Consider the following 7745-nt stretch of genomic DNA (forward strand, 5'->3'; position numbering starts at 1 on the left):
CAAAGTCCTTCCCAGAAGTTCTTTAGGTACCGCCACGTAGAGTATTACTCTCGCATCATTGTGCCCGAGACTTCCTTGCTCCTGGTTCGATAACCCCCAGGCAAAGCTGTCCCAACAACATCCCTCAGAAAGCCACGTGCACCCCCTCGGGCTGCCACTCCGTCACATGTCATGTGGGAGCCAATCGTGCACTCTCCCGAGTGCAGGGCCAAGGAGTATGTGTTAAGAGGAGTCCATGTATATGGGGCACGCACAATGCCACATGGGCCTTTCCTAACCCAGCAGGGTCGGCCTCCACAATGCCATGCCAGCCTTTATGGCTCGGCAGAGTCAGCCTCCATATCTCCAAGCTCCTGCCTCTCAGAGGTCACGTGCACTCCCTCCGACATCTTGTGACTGCCGCAGCGTCTCTCACACTCGCGACTCTATCAAACAAGCATTTAGGAAGTACTGATAATATGCCAGGCACTGTGCTAAGCATTGGGGTACAAAGAAAGGAAAAAACCAGTTCTTGCTCTTGAGAAGCTCATAGTCCCATGGGGGAGATAACTTGCCAACAACTATGTACAAACAAGATATAGACAGGGCAAATTGGAGATAAGCTCAGAGGGGGATGCAGGGAAGGCACCAAGATTAAGGAGGTCTAGCAAAGGCTTCCTACAGAAGAGGAGATTTTAGTTGGGTCATGAAGGAAGTCATGGAGGCCAGGAGGCAGAGATGAGGAAGGAGAGGAATCCAGGCCAGAGGAACAGTCCTAGAAAATGCTCAGTCAGGATATACTGACTGAGCTAGTTTCTGTCTTGTGTTAGTTACATAAAAGACTCCAGTGTCCCTGGATCCAAGAGTTGAAGGAGAGAAAAGTGTCAGAAGACAGGAGATGTGGGAAAGGGCCGTAGGAGTAAACCTCTAACCAAAACATCCAAATATGAATCATTTGCCTCTTAATCAGATATGGAATAAAACACCAACATAATGTTACAATTTTTTTTTTTGCTTTTTTTTTTTGGAGGGGGGAAGACAGGGCAATTGGGGTCAAGTGGCTTGCCCAAGGTCGCATAGCTAATAAGTGTTAAGTGTCTGGGTCCACATTTGAACTCAGGTCCTCCTGATCTCTCTTCGCTGTGCCACCTAGCCGCCCCTATGTCGCATATTTTAACAAAAATAATCTAACTAACAAATGAAAAAAAAAGAAACAAAACACAGAAATGCATTTGCACTGTTTCTCCATCCAAATCCAAGAGACTCACCTATTTTTGACTTGTTTTTCTTTGCTCGTTCTCCAGTTTTGTCACCAATATGTCTGCTCTTCAGATTCTGCCCATTTCACTTCATAAATACCTTTTCATATTTCCTTGTAATAATAATTAACGTATTGCAGTTTAAGATTTTCAAAACACTTTACATATATTATGTCATTTGGTCCCCATAACTATCCTGTGAAGTAGATGCTGTTATTATCCCCATTTTGCAGAGAAGGAAACTGAGGTTGAGAACTGTTAAGGGTAACTTGCCCAGGGTCTGAACTAAGGTCTTCCTGACTCCAAGTCAGCGTTTTATCTAGATGCTTCTAACCTTTATCTAAAGTTGAATTTCTTGCTGGTTGGTGGAGTGCCTGTTAGCTCAGGTTGCAGTACAAAGATGGCTAAGTCTAAGAACCATACCAATCATGAAAATGGCACAGAAATGGCATCAAGAAACCTAGGTCACAGAGATATGAGTCTCTGAAAGGGGTTGACCCCAAGTTTCCTGGAAACATGCGCTTTGCCAAGAAACACAATAAGAAGGGACTGAAGAAGATGCAGGCCACCAACGCCAAAGCCATCAAGGCCCGAGCAGAGGCCATCAAGGTCCTGAGCACCAAGGCCTCCAAAGCCAAGCTCCTCAGGCCCAAGATCCCCAAGGCCAGCGCCCAGCGTGCTGGCCACAAGATGGTTACCAAGCGTCCAGGTCCTAGGATCGGCATCAAACGTCCAGGCTCCAGGATCACAAAGCCTGACTCTAAGGTTGCCAGAACCACTGACCCCAAGTCTACCAAGCCCACTGACCCCAAGGCTGCCAAGTCTGCTGCCAAGGTCAGTAAGTCAGATCCCAAGGCTACCAAATCTGGCCCCAAGGCCACCAAATCTGATGCTAAGGCCACCAAGTCTGACCCCAAGGTCGCCAAGTCTGATTCCAAGGCAGCCAAGTCTGATTCTAAGGCTGCTAAGCCTGCCGAGTCCAAACCCAAAGATGCTGGAGCTAAAGCTGCTGGTCTCAAGCCTTCAAAATAGATGCTTCAGAACAGAAGGACTTGTTTAAAGCTAAAACTCCTTTTTTTCCCAGCCAGGGTATGATTATTCACTATTTTGTACAAATAAAGAAAATGGTGAGTCATAAAAAAAATAATAAAGTTGAATTTCTTTTTTTCTTTTTTGGAGGGGGGAGGGCAGGGCAATTGGGGTTAAGTGACTTGCCCAAGCTCACACAGCTAGTAAGTGTTAGGTGTCTGAGGCTGGATTTGAACTCAGGCCCTCTTGACTCCAGGGCTGGTGCTCTGTTCACTGAACCACCTAGCCACCCCTAGAGCTGAATTTCTCAACAACAACAAAAACATTTTATAATTCTGTTTATTGTTCAGTTTGTAACTTTGGCAATTTAAATGCATGAAGACAGACTTGAGTGGGGCAACAGGGAATAATGAGAAGAGGATCAGAGTCAGGCGGCCTAGGTCTGACACTCTGCATCCCCATGGAACTTTGGGCAAGTCCTTCTTTTGGCCTTAAGTTTCTTCTTGTAATCACCCTGCTGGATGAGGGAGTCTCTGAGCTGCCTCCCAGCTCTGATAGCCGAGCAGTTTGGCCACAGTCCTACCTATAAAACGGGGATGTGACAACTGGCAAATCACTTAACTGCTCATGGCCCAGGGCACCTCCCTGAGACTCTGAGTTACAGGTGGGTTGGTAGATCTAAATCAAGAGAGGGAGCTCCGTACACCAAGGAAAACCACAAGACTGGGCTAGATCTATAGACAAACACACACACACATACACACATATAAATAGATGGATATATATAGAGAGAGATACATATATATGTATACACATACACATATACATAGATGGATAGCTATACCTCTATATACCTATATCCATCTGTGTATATATGTATATTTATGTGTCAATGTGTGTGCATGTATACATACACATTGACATATATACACACACACATACACACATACAGCTAGGTGTCTCAGTGAATAGAGCTCTGGGCCTGGAGTCAGTAGAGTCAGGAAGACTCACTCCCTGAGTTCAAATCCAGCCTCAGACACTTAGTAGCAGTGTGACCCTGGTCAAGTCATTTAACCCTGTTTGCCTCAGTTTTCTCATCTATAAAATGAGCTAGAGAAGGAAATGGCAAATCATTCTAGTATCACTGCCAAGAAAACCCTAAAATGGGGTCATGAGGAGTCAGATATGACTGAAAGGACCAAACAACAATAACAACACCACAACTCATACACACACACACACACACACACACATACACACACAGGGGTGGATACATAGATGGATAGACAGAAGACAGGTAGATAGACAGAGATGTAGGCAAATACATGGCTAGATAGACAGATGGATGGATAGATACATAAATAGATACAATGATATGATACATATAAAGCACCTTGCAACCTTAACACACTATATAATGCCTGGCATTATTATTATAGATAGATTAATAATGAGGATAATGACCCCTTCATTACCAGCCTCAAAGGGTTGTGAAAATTCTTAAAGTGCTATAGAAATGAGGGACAGCTAGGTGACTCAGTGAATATGGTGCTGGCCCTACAGTCCAGAGGAACTGAGTTCAAATCCAACCTCACACGTTGGGCAAGTCACCCCCAATTGCCTCAAAAAAAACCCAAAACTGCCATGGAAAATGGAAGCGGTCATTCTTATTAGTCCTGACAGCAATTCCACCCAGGTTCTATCAAGCTCAGCTACATGGGCAAAGGGACCCAAGGCTTCCTGGTGAATCACCCATCCTCTAGCTCTAACCTACAACCAGGAACTACTCACTAATGCCCTTTACACACTGAATAATGCAGCCCGAATGGCCTACTTTATGTCCTTCTGCCTCCTTGCCTTTGCACAGTTGGTTGGTCCTCCTGGCTCAAAATGCCCTCCTCATCTTGGCCTCCTAGGCTCCTTAGCTTCTTCCAGGCTCAGCTCAAGGGCTACTTCCTACATTAGGCCTTTCAGGGTCCAGCCTGCCCTCCCCTCTCCTTCTCTTGCCTGTGGCTTTCTCCCTCACACCTTGATTATCTTGCTTTTACTTTTTAAAAATCCCTTTATGTGTTCACATTGTTTCTTTCAGTAATGTACAAGTTCCTTGTGGGCTGGGGCTGGGTTTCTTCTTTGTTTTTGTTTTTTAAATACTGCAGCAGGTGCTTAAGAAATGCTCATTGTTTAATTGCTTCACCAGAGATAGTGAGTCTAAGGCAGAGTCCTTCTGGACTCCAAGGCCGGGCTCTCTATCCCTGTACCTCGATGCTTCTCCCAAATTGCAAAGACAGAAGAATTCTCTACTTTGAACCAGCCTAATTTAAACATAAAGACCTTTTTATTACTTTCCTGCTGGCAGAAAGAAGTTTCAAGTATTCATCTGATCTCTTCCCAGCTTTTAGGCTTTAATGGCCATTATGTTATATTCCTGAGAATTAATGGGAAATTTCACATTCTTGAAAGAGTGGAGTGAAATCAGTGTGGGTGTGAGGAAGGGCGCGTCTGTGAACCCGCTGGTGTGCTCCTGATCTCAGCACAGACACTGACTCCACAGAGGTAATTTTACCTCTGGAGAGAATGAACCAGTGAGGTCATCAGGAGCATCCTGCCCTGTCCCTCCCCGCCCCCTCCCCATGCTCCCCTCCCTCTCTCCACTTCCTGGACATAGCAAAGCAAGGCCCAGGCCAGACAGATCTCCCCCTTCCCATCGAGTTACATGCAATAACTAACTTTTATATAGCACTTACTATGTATGTATCTAGCTAATATTCATCTAGGTGCTGTGCTAAGCACTTTCCAATGATCTCTTTTGATCTTCACAACAAACCTGGGAGGTAGGTACTATTGTTATATCTTTTAGCAGGTGAGTAGAGTGAGGTTAAGTGATTTGCCCAGGGTCATACAGCTAGTAGGGGTCTTAGGTAAATTGTGAACTCAGGCCTTCTTAAGTCCAGGCCCAGTGTGCTACCCACCGCACCACCTAGCTGTCCCCATATGACTTTCTCATATTACGTAAGGGGGAAGCCTCAGAACATTTTGTCTTTGACAGGAATCGAGAGGCTGACAAGCCTGGGAGTGTGCTGACATGAAAAGAGAGAAAGAAACGTCAGAGGATCTGTTTTCCACTCTGGATTCAGTATGCCTTGTGGTGTGAATTTGGGCAAGTCACTTTCACTCTATATCCCGGTTTCTTGCCAGGTAGACAGGGAAAGGAAGCATTTATTAAATACTTACTATGTTTCAGGGATGGGTCTATGTTGTAGGGATACAAATACAAGTAAGCAGGACAGTCCCTCTCCGAAGGGAGACTGCATTCTAATTGAGGAAAGCTGGGGAGGGGGTAGTGGCAGCAGTATTTGAGGGAGCATATGGAGCTTGATGGCCCAGAAGTACTTTGGAGGCCTAGACTGGGGCAAGATAAGGCCAAAGCTGGTCTGTCAAAACCCAGTGTGGTTCCAGGCAGAGTCCAGCTCTTTGTTCTGGAAGGGATGGAGGGGAGACTCAGATAGGAAGAGAGGCTGCTATTGTCATTATTTCTGGCCACAATCCTGGCCTTGACTAGTCTGAGGCATGGCTCCATTTCTCACAGTCATTTAGTTTGTTTTTTTTTTTGGAGGGGGGAAGGTAGGGCAGTTGGGGTTAAGTGAATTGCCCAAAGTCACACAGCTAGTTTTGTGTTAAGTGTCTGAGGTGGCTTTGAACTCAGGTCCTACTGATTCCAGGGCCAGTGCTCTATTCACTGCGCCACCTAGCCACCCTCATTATTAGTATAAGACTCCACTAGCCTGAGAACCAATTGGCCCAGGTTTCTTGAACCAGCAGCAGCTGCCTGGCATAAGGGCTGTGTAGATCTGAAAGCTGAAGGTACCAGACACTATGGGGTGAGGCATGAGCAAGGTTCTGGGGTGAGGGCAGTTCCTTGGTGAGGCAGGCCTGATGCAGCCCTGCTTTCCACACTGCTCCTGGAGGTGTGAATTAGGGCCCCAGCCAGTCTTTCCTAATGAATTCTTCTACCTTGTTCCTCCCTGCATCTCAGTGAGGCCTGAGTAGCCCCTGGGGATAAAAACAGCAGCTTCACCTGGTTGGGTTGGGTTCAGTTGGAAGAGGGGTTTTCCAACCTTTCTTCAGCCACACTCAGCTCAATTCAAAAGAAGTCCTGATTAAGCTTTTTCTGATAAAAATCCATCTTTCTCCAAAATATGGCTATATATTTGGTCAGGGATATACCTGACAGAGTCCAGAGGTATGAATGTTTACCTATAAATGCAGTGCCTTAAGTGATTTAGAATTTTTTTTATTATTGATATCATTTGTTTTTATAGTGCTTTCATTTCCAAATACATTTCTTCCTCTACCCCTACCCAGAGAACCATTGGTTTTGCCTTTTTAAAAGCATGGTAGACACCATGGTACAGGGGCAGAAGTGCTGGATTTGGACTTAGAAGCCTCAGCTCTCCCACTTTCTGCCTATATGCATCTGAGTCACTCTCTGGGCTCCAGTGAGCTTTAAAATGAGCATTTTGATCGTCAGAGACCAAACAGATACTGGGGCCACTAAACCCTACATAAGGATCCCTACAGGTCATGTAATGACTTAGAAAACCACAAATTAACATCATCTATGTTGTACTCTGTTTTTGTGTATTTTGTTAAACATCTCCCAACTACTTTTTCATCTGGTTCTAGTTGCATTGGGGAGTTTTGTAGGCCATGAGCTGGACATTTCTAGTCTGGATCAGTGCTTCTTACACTTTGTGGGTCATGACCCCATATGGGGTTGCAAGTGGAAAAAGCTTAAGAAGCCCTGATGACCTCTCCAGTCCTGTCCAATCTAAATCCTTGCCCTAACATTTCACGTTTATAGGATTTAAGGTCTTAAATATATCCCCTAAACAATCCAGTGAGGTTGGGGAGCTCAGGTGTTACTGTCCCCATTTTATAGATGAGGAAACTAAGGGAGAAGAAATGATTTACCTAGGGTCACAGAGTCAGTAAGTATGGGAGCCTGAACCTGAATTCAGGTCCCCTGATTCAAGCTCAACAGTCCTTGAACTGTGGCTGCCCCTCAGAACCAAGATGTTTCTTGTACTGCTGTAAGGGTGGAATTATAAAGCAACAAGGGGATCAACTTGGGGGTAGCTTGTAGGTACAAGGGGAGATGGCCATCAGAAACATGATGGAGAGAGAGAGGTGGAATGAGGAATCAGGAGACAGTGTGGCCATGAGTCTCAGGAAAGGAGATGTAGAGGATGAAGAGGAAGTGGTAGTCTGGAGAAGGGCTGGGAAGGAGGAAAAACCACAAAACTGGACAATCAAAGGGTAGGCAGGAGGGTGGGGCACACGGGACATTTTTCAGGAGAGGACAGGGTCTCTGCCTCCAGCTGGGGAGAAGAGACAGAGATGGCAGGAATATGACATTTCCTGCCAGGGAGACCCAGGTTCAAGGTGAGGGAGGTGGCTGAAACATTGGGGAGGTTTCAA

The 7745-nt window shown here is 45.6% G+C and overlaps 1 pseudogene; it reads left to right on the forward strand.

Annotated features, from left to right (window-relative positions):
* Window positions 1-1638: 1638 nt before the first annotated feature.
* LOC138153472 (large ribosomal subunit protein eL29 pseudogene) lies at window positions 1639-2354 on the forward strand (annotated as a pseudogene).
* Window positions 2355-7745: the final 5391 nt, after the last annotated feature.

Source organism: Petaurus breviceps, unplaced genomic scaffold (assembly GCF_028583685.1).
Source record: "Petaurus breviceps papuanus isolate PSGF00001 unplaced genomic scaffold, PetGlider_PUasm1.0 90994, whole genome shotgun sequence".
In the NCBI taxonomy this organism is placed as follows: domain Eukaryota; kingdom Metazoa; phylum Chordata; class Mammalia; order Diprotodontia; family Petauridae; genus Petaurus; species Petaurus breviceps.